General features: G+C 42.7%; 1 long non-coding RNA gene and 1 pseudogene across 1 annotated transcript; both read right to left on the bottom strand.

Annotated features, from left to right (window-relative positions):
* Positions 1 to 3,186, bottom strand: part of LOC106584659 (very-long-chain 3-oxoacyl-CoA reductase-A-like) — a 38,559-nt pseudogene extending 35,373 nt beyond the window's left edge.
* Positions 3,187 to 4,201: 1,015 nt separating this feature from the next.
* LOC106584660 (uncharacterized) lies at positions 4,202 to 9,987 on the bottom strand. Its single transcript, XR_006761498.1, has 2 exons — positions 9,808 to 9,987; positions 4,202 to 5,247 (listed from the first exon to the last, which is right to left on the bottom strand). It is a non-coding gene; the product is annotated as an uncharacterized lncRNA (long non-coding RNA).
* Positions 9,988 to 19,391: the final 9,404 nt, after the last annotated feature.

Raw genomic sequence — 19,391 nt, 5'->3', positions numbered from 1 at the left:
CTTCTCTACCCGCGTCTCCACTCCCCCCCCCACCACCACCTCTACCCGCGTCTCCACCCCCCTTCTCTACCCGCGTCTCCACCCCCCCCCACCACCACCTCTACCCGCGTCTCCACCCCCCCCACCACCACCTCTACCCGCGTCTCCACCCCCCCCACCACCACCTCTACCCGCGTCTCCACCCCCCCCCACCACCACCTCTACCCGCGTCTCCACCCCCCCACCACCACCTCTACCCGCGTCTCCACCACCACCTCTACCCGCGTCTCCACCACCACCTCTACCCCTCCACCACCACCTCTACCCGCGTCTCCACCCCCCCACCACCTCTCTACCCGCGTCTCCACTCCCCCCACCACCACCACCTCTCTACCCGCGTCTCCATTCCCCCCCCACCACCACTTCTCTACCCGCGTCTCCACTCCCCCCCACCACCACCTCTACCCGCGTCTCCACCCCCCTTCTCTACCCGCGTCTCCACCCCCCCCCACCACCACCTCTACCCGCATCTCCACTCCCCCCCACCACCACCTCTACCCGCGTCTCCACCCCCTTCTCTACCCGCGTCTCCACCCCCCACCACCACCTCTACCCGCATCTCCACCCCCCCCACCACCACCACCTCTACCCGCGTCTCCACCCCCCCCACCACCACCTCTACCCGCGTCTCCACCCCCCCCACCACCACCTCTACCCGCGTCTCCACCCCCCCCACCACCCGCGTCTCCACCCCCCACCACCCCGCGTCTCCACCCCCCCACCACCACCTCTACCCGCGTCTCCACCCCCCCACCACCACCTCTACCCGCGTCTCCACCCCACCACCACCACTACCCGAGATCCGCCACTTACTAGTCAGGTCATGGATGTTGCCATGGGAACCTTGTTGAAAGCAGGGACATGGCTGAGACATGCTTTGAAACTCATCCCCCTCATTCCTGATTGACATACATTCTTCCTCACCTGATGTGTGGTGAGCGTTCTGGCATCACCCAAGTTGGTGCTACACATTGGCGCTGCATGAGGGGAGTCCCCCCACCCCCTTACAGCACTGTGAGCGTCTGGAAAGGTGCCACACACACACAGACAGACAGACTCTGGCATGACAGCCATGAACAGGTAGCCTGGTCCCAGGTCTGTTTGTGTCATTTAGACAATGACCATAGGAGTTGGCAAGATAGTCTTTTGTGTGTGTCTTGCTCAACCTGGCTGCAAGACCTGTGCGTCAGGGAGAGGAATAAGTTTACCCATACCCTGGCACATAGTCTACATCGACCTCACCCCCACTACTGCTGTACATACTGAGTACTGTTATCATTGGAAATGAATGAGAAGAGGCTGAGGGTTAGTTTCAGGGCGAGGCATGCATTTTTCACATCACCACTAAAAGAAAAAATGCCTGGTGGCATATAGCAAAATGGCACCCCCCCCCCAAAAAAACCAATTAAGCCCTAATTATCAATAATATGAATGTCACCTATTGTACAGTGACGGAGCTAAGGGCAGCCTGCCAAACCTCAATGTGTAACAATCAATATGGAGATTGACTACATACCTATAATGGTTACATACGAACGTCCATGCAACGTGAGAACCATGACATGATTTTGGAATCTATGACAAGGCAATAACCGATCACATAGCTAGAGCGCAGACAAACCCGAACCCCAAGGCATAGAAACCGAGAGTATATAAAACTATGTCCTTATGCATTCAACAAGCATTCTATCAATGTGATGTTCGAGTCCTTAAACGCACGTGGCATTCATTTTGTACCCAATTAGAATATCATTCCAAACCCTGATTTAAAAAATAAAAAAATTAAAAAAAATTGACAAACGTGCGTCATGATGCAGAGAAAGATGTGGCCGTTTTGCATATGTGAACCTCTAAGATAAAACCTATCCGGATGCTATGGAGTGCGCGCTGGGCCAATTGCGCAGCAAGACGAAAACGCGCTTCTCCTCCATACGCAGTAGTATTCTAGAAAGAGGAGACTGAATAACTGGGTCAAGATAGGCCAAAGCTATTCCAACGAGACTAGTCTCCGCATTATGCAAAGACACGATCCTAGAAATGTCTACACAGCATAGACAAACTTCTAGATTAACAAAACGGCGACAGAAAGCCCTATAGTTTTAACACAAAAAAAACTATGTTGAAACAAGGAAACTGTCTGGATTCGAATTAGACCAAATGCAGCCAAAGGCAAACAAACTATCAAATAATCAAAAGATCAATATATTTGATAACCCATTGCGTCAACAACAAAAAGCATGGTAACAGTACGCACGACCAAATATAGAAACTGTTGAATAACCTAAAGATGTCAACATTAGGAATCTATATTTATAGAATTGGGCAGGTTGTTCCTATATCAAGTGGATGGGCAATTGTTGCCCAGTGTGCCGCTGGATGAATGCTCACCCATAACAGATCTCTGAATGAGTACACAACCTGCGCAAATGGGTTTGTAGTTAATCTATACTGGACATCTTTTGTCGATTCTAAAGGAGGGCGAAAAACAACGCTGGTTTGGGTTCTGGAACATCAGTCAAAGGTGCTGAAGTGCGGGTGTTGCGCGCGCGTGCACACACACACACACACACACACACACACACACACACACACACACAGCCAATAAGCATGATCTTGTTAACCAGTTAGTGCGTTTACTCGATAGCCCTGTTACACAACTCAACTTTCTAATGTCGCTGATACGTCAAAAACGATGAGAATACAGCTTTTTGGGGAATTGCAAAGTTTCCCTGAAATATCCCAATGTTGACATTTTATTGTCGAGTTCGGGGCTTATTGAACAGCCTTCGTGACTTGGGTTTTTTTCGTAAGGAATTCGTGTGACCAACTCACCTGCCCATTTGCCCAGTTTCGGAGAGAGCAACTGTCCATTTCCCAAGACCCAAATCCGAAAACCTTGGAGGAGTCGGTGGAGCACCCATAAAGACAGTGAGGCCACGGTGAATGTCCCGACCCAGAAGAACAGCGTCTCGGTCATATGAAGCATGTCGTCCACCTTCAACGAATTCATGACAGCGGCTTTTCAGTGACTGTGTGGAGACCTCAAATTTAGGCAACGTGCTCAATTTCAAGACACACCGCGAGTCCCTTTATAAGGTGGTTGTAGCATCACACTCCCACAACTCCCACAACACTCGTCTATCCACACGCCCACCACCTACTCTACGGCTTCCTGCAAACCCACCTCCACTCGTGATTGGCTACAACTGCTGTCTACCAATAGAAACGGCCCACACTTTGGTGAATTTACATGTCAATCACGAAGAGTCTATTCCCATTCATGCAATTTTGTGTATGAAGGAGGGGGGTCAAATGTAGGTCTAGGTGAGGAGCGATTGGGCGCACATTACGGCAACTTCTTTTCCGAGCCTTTCATTGGCTCTTGTAGAACAGGTTTTTCAGTTCCAGTCAGGGTTATGAAACCCTCCAAACCCACGCGTTCAAAAAAAAAGTGTCCACACCACTTTATGAATGGAAGGATGCTCCGATTGGTCGAACAATAATCTATCCACCCGCCTCCCGGAGAGCTTTTGGAAAGACGCCATTCGATAAAGAAATGTCTATCATTGGTATCAGCGCGCACCCTTCTGGACATGACTCATTCGCCTATTTTAAGCACCCTGGTACCATTATATTGATAATTACAACATGTGATAGGGTATGTGAAAGTAAGCATTTTACGTTTAGTCTAAACCTATTGTTTACGAAGCATGTGACGAATAAAATTGTATTTTATTTGACATTTCACAGTTAAAGCTTATAAGCACACAGGGGGGTTGCTTACATTTTATGAGAGCTAGAGGAGCGCGTGAACAAGAGCAACTCCCCCCCATAAAAACTACAAACCCCATCTGGACGATTTCATTCTATTCTCATGTTTCGCGAGACTACTGTCTCGCCATAGTAAATCGAAGATGGTGGATAAATAAAGATGTTGCACTCCCACAACTGTGACAAAAAAAAAACTAAGTTCCGGTCTGCTTAAGGGGTCTATCATTAGCAACAATGCATTGGGAGCTGTCTCGTCTGCTCAGTTGAATATGAACCAGAAAAAAATGAGAGAGTGAGATGTCTCGCTTCCTCTTCTGTCTCTGAGTAAATTTCGAAACACGGAAGAGGAGGCGGGGCAGATGTGTGATTACATAAACAGAGAGACAGTCAGTGAATTTCTAACATTTTATTCCGTTGCACTGTACATTTGTGAGCCAAAATGACAACTCCAACATGATTATTGAGAGAATATGCGTCTCCTTGGCGCGATGTCACGACTGTGGAAAATGTAGACTTGTTGTTGGGCATTTTGATGTTCAGAGCGTCTCACAACAGTGTATCCTAGGCTATTCTTGCCTTGAAGACACCCCGCTGTCGCCATAGTCTACTAGCTGTATGCCTGCACCGACATGTAACTAAACATGAAATATGAACAAACCACAAATGCCTTAGAACATTTTACCAATGTAATGTGCTCAGCAAAAGGTGCTTAGTAGGAAAAAACGATTGACTTTTGACAAGTCATCATTCAACCATTTGCATTCTTTGACAGAAGTGAAGATCATTCGATATATACGTGATAGGTAGCGCCTACGTTATGGCTTGGATGAACTGGCGTTTCAGACATCTATCTTACTTTTGTAACATAGCCTATTTGGCATATTAGCAAACTTACAGAATATTCTTACATGAATATATCTTTTCAGATGATAAGCTATTACTCAAACAGGGGTTATTCATTAAGAGGTAGCCTATTTGTTTTTATCATCCTGCTTAGATAGCTTATGAATATGATGTAACTTAATTTATCAACTATAGTGCCATTTTATAAAGGTCCATCAGAATTAATCTCTAAATTAAAGACAGCAACAAAAAGAGGGGAAAAAACATTTACAATCAATGAGTATTTTCGAAAAGATCTTTCAGCATTTGAGATCTTATGAACGTGCATCAAAGAGACATGACTTACAGTCTATACTCATCAGACATGACTTAAATCTATACCCATCAAAGAGACATGACTTACAGTCTATACCCATCAGAGACATGACTTACAGTCTATACCCATCAAATGAATACAACAATTCCACATGTAATTGTAAATTAGGATAGAAATGCATTCATATATTCAGCACTCTTCATGTGTCACGTTCATCTGTTTTGTGAGTTACGTCAGTAGTAGTTATTCACACTGCTCTGAGCCCCCACCACGAACATCTGAAAAACAGTGATTATGCGTCAGCCCATAATATTAGCAATACACAATGACACCCCAGCCAAAAATAGAGAGATTTTTTTTTAAATGCCCAAAAATAGAGGTGAAATCAACAATTCATCACCCCATTCACGCACAGATATTTCAGAATGATTTCAAAACAATCACATCAACGCTGAAAACATCCAACACCTTCTCATTTCCAATGAAGAAGTAGTTATATTTACCACATAACACAACAACTTCCTCAATATGTCATTATGATTTTCTGCCATGGTTTCAAATATGACAATGCACAATAAACAACACAATTATACGTAAATATTCTACACGACTGTGTCGGCTACTCAAACACCCAACAGCTTATTTAGCAACAATTCCATACATCATGCCACGCAACAACATTTTCTCTTTTAGAGAATATATATATATATATATATATATATATATATATATATATATAACCACATAACACAACAACTTCCATAATATGTCATTATGATTTTCTGCCATGGTTTCAAATAAAAAATGCATGTGCAAACATATATATATATATATATGTTTGCACATGCATTTTTCTTATGGAACATCACGTGATGAATTATAGACCGGTATGTATTCATAAAGACCTATACGCAGACACTTTCTCCTCTCTTTTGTCCAGTGCATATAACTTTGTCCCCATTTCAAACAATCACCATGTGTATGTTTATCTCTGTTTTGTACTTAAAGTTCACATTTGACATTTGTAATAAAATATACCAATCAATCATTTCTTTGATGTGTAAGTGTTTAAAATGGCCCCTTGAATTCATACAGAGAGCGCAACATTTCAGCACCACCGTTCAGTGGACAGCGACACTCATCTAACAGCCCCCAGCTCAGCTGCTCATGTGCTCCAATATTATGTCCTCTCAATATTAAAGCAATTGTTCATGATGGTTAGGGAACTTTTTCTCCACAGACAAGGTATGTACAAATATGCATACAGCTGTGCATACATTTTTCAAGCTCTTCCCTGCTGGCAAGTGCTGCATGTGCTTCAAAATACAACGTGAATTTACAGACCTTGCATTTTTAAAAATCGGATAAATTCTAACCTGGTCACAATTCCACACTGAAACTGACATATTAAGGCAACCTAATTGCTCTTATCTTTGACAACATTTGAAATACACAATATAATATCTGTGTAGGAGTAAAGAATAAAATATCTGGTTTCCTGACAACAGTATGATTCTGTCACAGTACCACAGTTTTCAAATATACCATAAAACTGCCTGCTCTTTCACAAAGGAGTAGAGAGTATTCACACTGAGAAGAATAACAATACTTTACAGAGCCCAAGCACAGTTTTACCATGTTTGTATCAAGAATTACAGTTCTACCTTCATCAAACACTCCCTAACAAACTAACAAGCAATTTACTAATGTCTTATTTTTACTACACAGAACATAGGACATTTTTCTAAGTAATTAACGTCTTTCTAATATTTTGAGAAATTACAGTATCGTGATAATATCTGCATGGTTAAATCAAATCAGTAGGCCACACAAGGTCGTACTTATAAGCTACATGATTTTGCAAGCAAAAGAGTCTAACTATATAATGCTAAAATGTATTACATTTCTTAGGGAGAGGACATAAAATCTTTTTCAGTCGATATATTCATACACATCCTCTATCTCTCTCTCTCTCACACACACACATACACACACACACACACACACGTGCAAACACACATACCCCCCCCCACACACACACACACCCTTCCAGACACCCCTCTTACATACTGTATACTGACACACACTCTTGAAACAGACAAACACACTATTTTATCTCTCTCTCACACACACAATATTATTTGGGAGTTCAAAGGACATCTGTATATTGTAGTGGTCTAATCCTGCATCATCTGTATAACTGGCTGTATGAACCGGCTAAGAAACACTACTCAGCTGTCAGACAGTCACTCCAGCTCTTCAATGTCTTCAGTAAATACATGTCCTGTAATATGTTTTAACTGTCCTGTCTTCTAGTTAGGCCATGTAGTATGTATTTTCAGTGCAATTTGTAATGATGTAAATTCTGCTTTTCTTCAGATTTTCTTTCAAGTCAAAGCCATATGCATCCTATTTGACTTAAACACATTTCAGCGTCTTGTGCAGTTGGAATGGGACATACATCTCATTCAGAATTATAGAAAATATATGGACTCTCATCTTGACAATATTCTGAAACACCTGGGTGTTGCATACATTTCCCCTGAAACACACAGTTACTCCACTAGTATTGTGTGGGCTGCTACACTTTCTCCTCTCTTTTGTCCAGTGCATATAACTTTGTCCCCATTTCAAACAATCACCATGTGTATGTTTATCTCTGTTTTGTACTTAAAGTTCACATTTGACATTTGTAATAAAATATACCAATCAATCATTTCTTTGATGTGTAAGTGTTTAAAATGGCCCCTTGAATTCATACAGAGAGCGCAACATTTCAGCACCACCGTTCAGTGGACAGCGACACTCATCTAACAGCCCCCAGCTCAGCTGCTCATGTGCTCCAATATTATGTCCTCTCAATATTAAAGCAATTGTTCATGATGGTTAGGGAACTTTTTCTCCACAGACAAGGTATGTACAAATATGCATACAGCTGTGCATACATTTTTCAAGCTCTTCCCTGCTGGCAAGTGCTGCATGTGCTTCAAAATACAACGTGAATTTACAGACCTTGCATTTTTAAAAATCGGATAAATTCTAACCTGGTCACAATTCCACACTGAAACTGACATATTAAGGCAACCTAATTTCTCTTATCTTTGACAACATTTGAAATACACAATATAATATCTGTGTAGGAGTAAAGAATAAAATACCTGGTTTCCTGACAACAGTATGATTCTGTCACAGTACCACAGTTTTCAAATATACCATAAAACTGCCTGCTCTTTCACAAAGGAGTAGAGAGTATTCACACTGAGAAGAATAACAATACTTTACAGAGCCCAAGCACAGTTTTACCATGTTTGTATCAAGAATTACAGTTCTACCTTCATCAAACACTCCCTAACAAACTAACAAGCAATTTACTAATGTCTTATTTTTACTACACAGAACATAGGACATTTTTCTAAGTAATTAACGTCTTTCTAATATTTTGAGAAATTACAGTATCGTGATAATATCTGCATGGTTAAATCAAATCAGTAGGCCACACAAGGTCGTACTTATAAGCTACATGATTTTGCAAGCAAAAGAGTCTAACTATATAATGCTAAAATGTATTACATTTCTTAGGGAGAGGACATAAAATCTTTTTCAGTCGATATATTCATACACATCCTCTATCTCTCTCTCTCTCACACACACACATACACACACACACACACACGTGCAAACACACATACCCCCCCCCCACACACACACACACACACCCTTCCAGACACCCCTCTTACATACTGTATACTGACACACACTCTTGAAACAGACAAACACACTATTTTATCTCTCTCTCACACACACAATATTATTTGGGAGTTCAAAGGACATCTGTATATTGTAGTGGTCTAATCCTGCATCATCTGTATAACTGGCTGTATGAACCGGCTAAGAAACACTACTCAGCTGTCAGACAGTCACTCCAGCTCTTCAATGTCTTCAGTAAATACATGTCCTGTAATATGTTTTAACTGTCCTGTCTTCTAGTTAGGCCATGTAGTATGTATTTTCAGTGCAATTTGTAATGATGTAAATTCTGCTTTTCTTCAGATTTTCTTTGAAGTCAAAGTCATATGCATCCTATTTGACGCTGAATACTATGTGTACTACACTATAATACTTTGTGTACTACACTATAATACTATGTATACTACACAATAATACTATGTATACTACACTATAATACTATGTATACTACACTATAATACTATGTGTACTACACTATAATGCTATGTATACTCACTATAATACTATGTGTACTACACTATAATGCTATGTGTACTACACTATAATGCTATGTATACTACACTATAATACTATGTGTAATTAATAGTAATTAATAGTCTAATATATATAGAAGTGGAAACATTGATCATAAACAAGACTTCAAATCGTTTCTCTGGTTCTGAAAATGTTTGAAATTTGTAACTGTTTTTACATTTTTTTAAAATCAGAACTGCCACAGGACACAGATCTTTTCAAGAATTGGATCGATTCTAACCTGGTCACAATTACACAATGACACTGCCATGTTTAGGCTACCTAATCTTTGACAACTTTTGAAAATAAATAATACATACAGTATTTATATTCAGATGGAGCTGCTGCCACAGAGTAATTCAATGGTATGTAGAGTACCATTTAATGGGCAAGTGTTGAGGTGGGCAGAGGGCAGAGGACCCACCTCCGTTGTCTCTATGTCTATGGAGAATCTAACAGTGCAGTTTTGTTCCATCCCATGCCTATAGCCAATGGCTGCGTCTAAAATGGCACCCCCTATTCCCTTTATTCGTGCACTACCTTTCACCAGAGCCTTATACAGTCTAGTGGATAATTACCTGGGACTCTTTTCTTCTGGAGGCAGAGTGACAGGTGTGCATCAGACTCGGTCCAGGTTCACTGGAATAGCCAGGTGAGAGGACACACACACACACACACACACACACACACACACACACACACACACACACACACACACACACACACACACACACACACACACACACACACACACACACACACACACACACACTTCTCCTGTAATGCAAAGAATGATACATTTAATTTAATTCCCTCAATGACACCAATGTTGTCTGATGATATGTACCCACTGGGGAAAAGACTGGTTGAAACAACTTTGTTTCCGCGTAATTTCAACCAGAAAAATGTAATTTGATGCCGCTGAATCAACGTGGAAAACGGATTGGATTTGCAAAAAGTCCTCAACGTAAGGAAATGTTGTATTCTTTTTTCACCTAAATCAAATGACATGTTGAATTTTAGTTGATTTTACATTGAATTCACGTTAGTTGACGACTCAACCAAATGTAAATCCAAACTAGGTGTTGAATTGACGTCTGTGCCCAGTGGGTAGGTACTTAGAATAACATATTCTATTTACTGTCTCTCTCCATCTCTCACCCAACTGTCTCTCTCCATCTCTCACCCAACTGTCTCTCTCCATCTCTCACCCAACTGTCTCTCACCATCTCTCACCCAACTGTCTCTCTCCATCTCTCACCCAACTGTCTCTCTCCATCTCTCACCCAACTGTCTCTCTCCATCTCTCCTCTCACCCAACTGTCTCTCTCCATCTCTCACCCAACTGTCTCTCTCCATCTCTCACCCAACTGTCTCTCTCCATCTCTCCTCTCACCCAACTGTCTCTCTCCATCTCTCACCCAACTGTCTCTCTCCATCTCTCACTCAACTGTCTCTCTCCATCTCTCCTCTCACCCAACTGTCTCTCTCCATCTCTCACCCAACTGTCTCTCTCCATCTCTCACCCAACTGTCTCTCTCCATCTCTCCTCTCACCCAACTGTCTCTCTCCATCTCTCACCCAACTGTCTCTCTCCATCTCTCACTCAACTGTCTCTCTCCATCTCTCACCCAACTGTCTCTCTCCATCTCTCCTCTCACTCAACTGTCTCTCTCCATCTCTCACCCAACTGTCTCTCTCCATCTCTCACTCAACTGTCTCTCTCCATCTCTCACCCAACTGTCTCTCTCCATCTCTCCTCTCACCCAACTGTCTCTCTCCATCTCTCACCCAACTGTCTCTCTCCATCTCGCTCTCAACTGTCTCTCTCCATCTCTCACCCAACTGTCTCTCTCCATCTCTCCTCTCACCCAACTGTCTCTCTCCATCTCTCACCCAACTGTCTCTCTCCATCTCTCACCCAACTGTCTCTCTCCATCTCTCACCCAACTGTCTCGCTCCATCTCTCACCCAACTGTCTCTCTCCATCTCTCACCCAACTGTCTCTCTCCATCTCTCACCCAACTGTCTCTCTCCATCTCTCACCCAACTGTCTCTCTCCATCTCTCACCCAACTGTCTCTCTCCATCTCTCACCCAACTGTCTCTCTCCATCTCTCACCCAACTGTCTCTCTCCATCTCTCACCCAACTGTCTCTCTCCATCTCTCACCCAACTGTCTCTCTCCATCTCTCACTCAACTGTCTCTCTCCATCTCTCACCCAACTGTCTCTCGCCATCTCTCACCCAACTGTCTCTCTCCATCTCTCCTCTCACTCAACTGTCTCTCTCCATCTCTCACCCAACTGTCTCTCTCCATCTCTCACCCAACTATCTCTCTCCATCTCTCACCCAACTGTCTCTCTCCATCTCTCACCCAACTGTCCCTCTCCATCTCTCACCCAACTGTCTCTCTCCATCTCTCACTCAACTGTCTCTCTCCATCTCTCACCCAACTGTCTCTCTCCATCTCTCCTCTCACCCAACTATCTCTCTCCATCTCTCACCCAACTGTCTCTCTCCATCTCTCACCCAACTGTCTCTCTCCATCTCTCACCCAACTGTCTCTCTCCATCTCTCCTCTCACTCAACTGTCTCTCTCCATCTCTCACCCAACTGTCTCTCTCCATCTCTCCTCTCACCCAACTGTCTCTCTCCATCTCTCACCCAACTGTCTCTCTCCATCTCTCCTCTCACTCAACTGTCTCTCTCCATCTCTCACCCAACTGTCTCTCTCCATCTCTCCTCTCACCCAACTGTCTCTCTCCATCTCTCACCCAACTGTCTCTCTCCATCTCTCACCCAACTGTCTCTCTCCATCTCTCCTCTCACCCAACTATCTCTCTCCATCTCTCACCCAACTGTCTCTCTCCATCTCTCCTCTCACTCAACTGTCTCTCTCCATCTCTCACCCAACTGTCTCTCTCCATCTCTCCTCTCACCCAACTGTCTCTCTCCATCTCTGCTCTCACCCAACTGTCTGTCTCCATCTCTCACCGAACTGTCTCTCTCCATCTCTCACCCAACTGTCTCTCTCCATCTCTCCTCTCACCCAACTGTCTCTCTCCATCTCTCACCCAACTGTCTCTCTCCATCTCTCACCCAACTGTCTCGTTCCATCTCTCACTCAACTGTCTCTCTCCATCTCTCACCCAACTGTCTCTTTCCATCTCTCACTCAACTGTCTCTCTCCATCTCTCACCCAACTGTCTCTCTCCATCTCTCACCCAACTGTCTCTCTCCATCTCTCCTCTCACCCAACTGTCTCTCTCCATCTCTCACCCAACTGTCTCTCTCCATCTCTCACCCAACTGTCTCTCTCCATCTCTCACCCAACTGTCTCTCTCCATCTCTCCTCTCACTCAACTGTCTCTCTCCATCTCTCACCCAACTGTCTCTCTCCATCTCTCCTCTCACCCAACTGTCTCTCTCCATCTCTCACCCAACTGTCTCTCTCCATCTCTCCTCTCACTCAACTGTCTCTCTCCATCTCTCACCCAACTGTCTCTCTCCATCTCTCCTCTCACCCAACTGTCTCTCTCCATCTCTCACCCAACTGTCTCTCTCCATCTCTCACCCAACTGTCTCTCTCCATCTCTCCTCTCACCCAACTATCTCTCTCCATCTCTCACCCAACTGTCTCTCTCCATCTCTCCTCTCACTCAACTGTCTCTCTCCATCTCTCACCCAACTGTCTCTCTCCATCTCTCCTCTCACCCAACTGTCTCTCTCCATCTCTGCTCTCACCCAACTGTCTGTCTCCATCTCTCACCGAACTGTCTCTCTCCATCTCTCACCCAACTGTCTCTCTCCATCTCTCCTCTCACCCAACTGTCTCTCTCCATCTCTCACCCAACTGTCTCTCTCCATCTCTCACCCAACTGTCTCGTTCCATCTCTCACTCAACTGTCTCTCTCCATCTCTCACCCAACTGTCTCTTTCCATCTCTCACTCAACTGTCTCTCTCCATCTCTCACCCAACTGTCTCTCTCCATCTCTCCTCTCACCCAACTGTCTCTCTCCATCTCTCACCCAACTGTCTCTCTCCATCTCTCACCCAACTGTCTCTCTCCATCTCTCACCCAACTGTCTCTCTCCATCTCTACTTTTCACACACTCTTCAAATACACTCTTCTTACACACGCACACACGCACACATGCACGCACGCACGCACGCAGGCACGCACACACACACACACACACACACACACACACACACACACACACACACACACACACACACACACACACACACACACACACACACACACACACACACACTTACTTATCTTTACATGTTGGAGTTGAAAATGTTCACTTCAACTAAGACAATCATTACCAGTACTTTTATTGTAAACTTTAACCTACAATTTCTCAAAGTAAATCTTAGAGCTTCAAGAACTGACAATTCAAGAGCAAAATAAGGATTCAAGATCAGCTGCTAAAGATATTGAATGTGTGCTAACATGTCTCTTGGAACAAAGAAAAAACTATGTTCTCCTCTCACATTGAATTATCAATGGGATACTTCACACATGGAACAAGAAGATTCACTACTCTTTGTCCTTTTTCTGTTCTAAGAATACTCTGTAATTTGTATATTCTAAGAATACTCATTGTCATTTTTCTGTTCTAAGAATACTCTGTAATTTGTATATTCTAAGAATACCCATTGTCATTTTTCTGTTCTAAGAATACTCTGTAATTTGTATATTCTAAGAATACTCATTGTCATTTTTCTGTTCTAAGAATACTCTATCATTGTTCTGTTCTAATCTCTGACAGTGACAATGACTAACAAGATACCGTGACAATGACTAACAAGATAAAGAGACAATGACTAACAAGATAAAGAGACAATGACTAACAAGATACAGAGACAATGACTAATAAGACACAGTGACAATGACTAACAAGATACAGAGACAATGACTAATAAGACACAGTGACAATGACTAACAAGATAAAGAGACAATGACTAACAAGATACAGAGACAATGACTAATAATATACAGTGACAATGACTAATAAGATACAGTGACAATGACTAATAAGATACAGTGACAATGACTAATAAGATACAGTGACAATGACTAATAAGATACAGAGACAATGACTAACAAGATACAGTGACAATGACTAATAAGATACAGTGACAATGACTAATAAGATACAGAGACAATGACTAACAAGATACAGTGACAATGACTAATAAGACACAGTGACAATGACTAACAAGATACAGTGACAATGACTACAGTGACAATGACTAACAAGATACAGTGACAATGACTAACAAGATACAGTGACAATGACTACAGAGACAATGACTAACAAGATACAGAGACAATGACTAACAAGATACAGTGACAATGACTAACAAGATACAGTGACAATGACTAATAAGATACAGTGACAATGACTAACAAGATACAGTGACAACGACTACAGTGACAATGACTAATAAGATACAGTGACAATGACTAATAAGATACAGTGACAATGACTAACAAGATACAGTGACAATGACTAACAAGATACAGTGACAATGACTAATAAGATACAGTGACAATGACTAATAAGATACAGTGACAATGACTAACAAGATACAGTGACAATGACTACAGAGACAATGACTAACAAGATACAGTGACAACGACTACAGTGACAATGACTAACAAGATACAGTGACAACGACTAACAAGATACAGTGACAATGACTAACAAGATACAGTGACAATGACTAACAAGATACAGTGACAATGACTACAGAGACAATGACTAACAAGATACAGAGACAATGACTAACAAGATACAGTGACAATGACTACAGAGACAATGACTAACAAGATACAGAGACAATGACTAACAAGATACAGTGACAATGACTAACAAGATACAGTGACAATGACTAACAAGATACAGAGAGCATGATTAAGAGGACACAGAGAGGATGGAACCCTAAGTCTTGTTTCTATCCCTGACCTCTGGTACCGTAAATGTCAGAATAAGAGCGCTGATCTAGGATCAGCCACCCACCTGTCCATATAATCTTATCCATTGGGATCCAAAAGACAAAACTAAGCCAACAACAGCTCTCCTAATTTGATATGCATGATCTTGTTCCCCCTGACACTGAATACACTGTATTCATGGTTTTACTTAAAAATGAAATGTTAAGTTCTGCTTGAGAGACTCCTCAGAAAATAGTGTGGTCGGCAGTATTGTCAGCCTTTGAGATTTGTTTCGGAACAGATTAGGACAAAATTTGGGCAATTTCATTATGTATCTAGACACAATCTAGATGTCGGTCTTTTTTCCCTCCAAGTTTGTTGTGTCTATCTCTCTCTCTCTCTCTCTCTCTCTCCATCTCTCGCTCGATCGCTCTCTCATAGTTCATGTGCCCCGCCCAAAATGGCCGTCATTCAGCGTACCTCCTCTCTGGTTTATACCTCCTGATACCTCCTGATACCTCCTGATACCTCCTGATAACTCCTGATACCCCCTGATACCTCCTGATACCTCCTGATAACTCCAGATAACTCCTGATACCTCCTGATACCTCCTGATACCTCCTGATAACTCCTGATAACTCCAGATAACTCCAGATAACTCCAGATAACTCCAGATAACTCCTGATACCTCCTGATACCTCCTGATAACTCCAGATAACTCCTGATACCTCCTGATACCTCCTGATACCTCCTGATACCTCCTGATAACTCCTGATACCTCCTGATAACTCCTGATACCTCCTGATAACTCCTGATACCTCCTGATAACTCCTGATACCTCCTGATACCTCCTGATACCTCCTCCTGATAACTCCTGATAACTCCTGATACCTCCTGATACCTCCTGATAACTCCTGATACCTCCTGATACCTCCTGATACCTCCTGATACCTCCTGATAACTCCTGATAACTCCTGATAACTCCTGATAACTCCTGATACCTCCTGATAACTCCTGATACCTCCTGATAACTCCTGATACCTCCTGATACCTCCTGATACCTCCTCCTGATAACTCCTGATAACTCCTGATACCTCCTGATACCTCCTGATACCTCCTGATACCTCCTGATAACTCCTGATACCTCCTGAACTTTCTGGATTCTTCTCCTTCTATTTGACCCCCCCCCAGTTGTTTCGTACTCTTAGTCCGTTTCTTTCCTCCTCTCCTCCTCTTCCTCTTCCTCTCCTCCTCTTCTCCTCCCAGGATGTACAAATCCCTCCGTTTCACCACTCCCCCATTCACAACATCTTGTCTTTAATAAATCTCCTATGAAAACAAAAGAAAGACACATACGCCATGAGACTCTGCTCATAACAATGGGAGTAATGAAGACACAGACGCCATGAGACTCTGCTCATAACAATGGGAGTAATGAAGACACAGACGCCATGAGACTCTGCTCATAACAATGGGAGTAATGAAGACACAGACGCCATGAGACTCTGCTCATAACAATGGGAGTAATGAAGACACAGACGCCATGAGACTCTGCTCATAACAATGGGAGTAATGAAGACACAGACGCCATGAGACTCTGCTCATAACAATGGGAGTAATGAAGACACATACGCCATGAGACTCTGCTCATAACAATGGGAGTAATGAAGACACATACGCCATGAGACTCTGCTCATAACAATGGGAGTAATGAAGACACAGACGCCATGAGACTCTGCTCATAACAATGGGAGTAATGAGGACACAGACGCCATGAGACTCTGCTCATAACAATGGGAGTAATGAAGACACATACGCCATGAGACTCTGCTCATAACAATGGGAGTAATGAAGACACATACGCCATGAGACTCTGCTCATAACAATGGGAGTAATGAAGACACATACGCCATGAGACTCTGCTCATAACAATGGGAGCAACACACTACTATTGCTATGAGTACAAAGTGACAAACACACTGTAAAACTCACATGTGCAGCAAATTATATTGTGTGCGCACACACAGACACAGACACAGGCACAGACACACACACACACACACACACACACACACACACACACACACACACACACACACACACACACACACACACACACACACACACACACACACACACACACACATCCGAGCATCTAATTTGTTGAACAATTTCTCGTAAACCATTTGGGTGTTGCTGGTTGTCTTAAAGCACTCTTACCATTAAAATACTAAAGATAAAGAATTAAACAACACCGTTTCGGTAGGTCTAGGGTTCCCCAGGTTTCCCAGAAATCCTAGTTGGAAGATGCTCTGAATCAGGAGGGAATAAGCAGGAAATCTAGAAAGTTACTAGTTAAGTTGGTGTTGTCACACTCTGTTCACATTGCTTAAGGAACTGTGCCATTGCCCCGAGCTGAGCACATGTTACATGGGTGGACAGTAATTAACAGAGCACATGTTACATGGGAGTACAGTAATTAACAGAGCACATGTTACATGGGAGTACAATAATTAACAGAGCACATGTTACATGGGAGTACAGTAATTAACAGAGCACATGTTACATGGGTGGACAGTAATTAACAGAGCACATGTTACATGGGTGGACAGTAAATAACAGAGCACATGTTACATGGGTGGACAGTAATTAACAGAGCACATGTTACATGGGAGTACAGTAATTAACAGAGCACATGTTACATGGGTGGACAGTAAATAACAGAGCACATGTTACATGGGAGTACAGTAATTAACAGAGCACATGTTACATGGGAGTACAGTAATTAACAGAGCACATGTTACATGGGAGTACAGTAAATAACAGAGCACATGTTACATGGGTGGACAGTAAATAACAGAGCACATGTTACATGGGAGTACAGTAATTAACAGAGCACATGTTACATGGGTGGACAGTAAATAACAGAGCACATGTTACATGGGAGTACAGTAATTAACAGAGCACATGTTACATGGGTGGACAGTAAATAACAGAGCACATGTTACATGGGAGTACAGTAATTAACAGAGCACATGTTACATGGGTGGACAGTAAATAACAGAGCACATGTTACATGGGAGTACAGTAAATAACAGAGCACATGTTACATGGGAGTACAGTAATTAACAGAGCACATGTTACATGGGAGTACAGTAAATAACAGAGCACATGTTACTACATGGGAGTACAGTAATTAACAGAGCACATGCTATATGGGTGGACAGTAAATAACAGAGCACATGTTACATGGGTGGACAGTAATTAACAGAGCACATGTTACATGGGTGGACAGTAAATAACAGAGCACATGTTACATGGGTGGACAGTAAATAACAGAGCACATGTTACATGGGTGGACAGTAATTAACAGAGCACATGTTACATGGGAGTACAGTAAATAACAGAGCACATGTTACATGGGTGGACAGTAATTAACAGAGCACATGTTACATGGGTGGACAGTAAATAACAGAGCACATGTTACATGGGTGGACAGTAAATAACAGAGCACATGTTACATGGGAGTACAGTAATAACAGAGCACATGTTACATGGGAGTACAGTAATTAACAGAGCACATGTTACATGGGAGTACAGTAATTAACAGAGCACATGTTACATGGGTGGACAGTAAATAACAGAGCACATGTTACATGGGAGTACAGTAATTAACAGAGCACATGTTACATGGGAGTACAGTAATAAACAGAGCACATGTTACATGGGAGTACAGTAAATAACAAAGCACATGTTACATGGGTGGACAGTAAATAACAGAGCACATGTTACATGGGTGGACAGTAATTAACAGAGCACATGTTAGATGGGAGTACAGTAATTAACAGAGCACATGTTACATGGGAGTACAGTAATTAACAAAGCACATGTTACATGGGTGGACAGTAAATAACAGAGCACATGTTACATGGGTGGACAGTAATTAACAGAGCACATGTTAGATGGGAGTACAGTAATAACAGAGCACATGTTACATGGGAGTACAGTAAATAACAGAGCACATGTTACATTGGAGTACAGTAAATAACAGAGCACATGTTACAACATGGGAGTACAGTAATTAACAGAGCACATGTTACATGGGTGGACAGTAATTAACAGAGCACATGTTACATGGGTGGACAGTAAATAACAGAGCACATGTTACATGGGAGTACAGTAATTAACAGAGCACATGTTACATGGGAG

The sequence above is a fragment of the Salmo salar genome, chromosome ssa23, assembly GCF_905237065.1.
Source record: "Salmo salar chromosome ssa23, Ssal_v3.1, whole genome shotgun sequence".
NCBI lineage: Eukaryota > Metazoa > Chordata > Actinopteri > Salmoniformes > Salmonidae > Salmo > Salmo salar.
The sequence above is the reverse complement of the archived record's forward strand: the minus strand, read 5'-3'. Positions and strand labels throughout refer to the sequence as shown.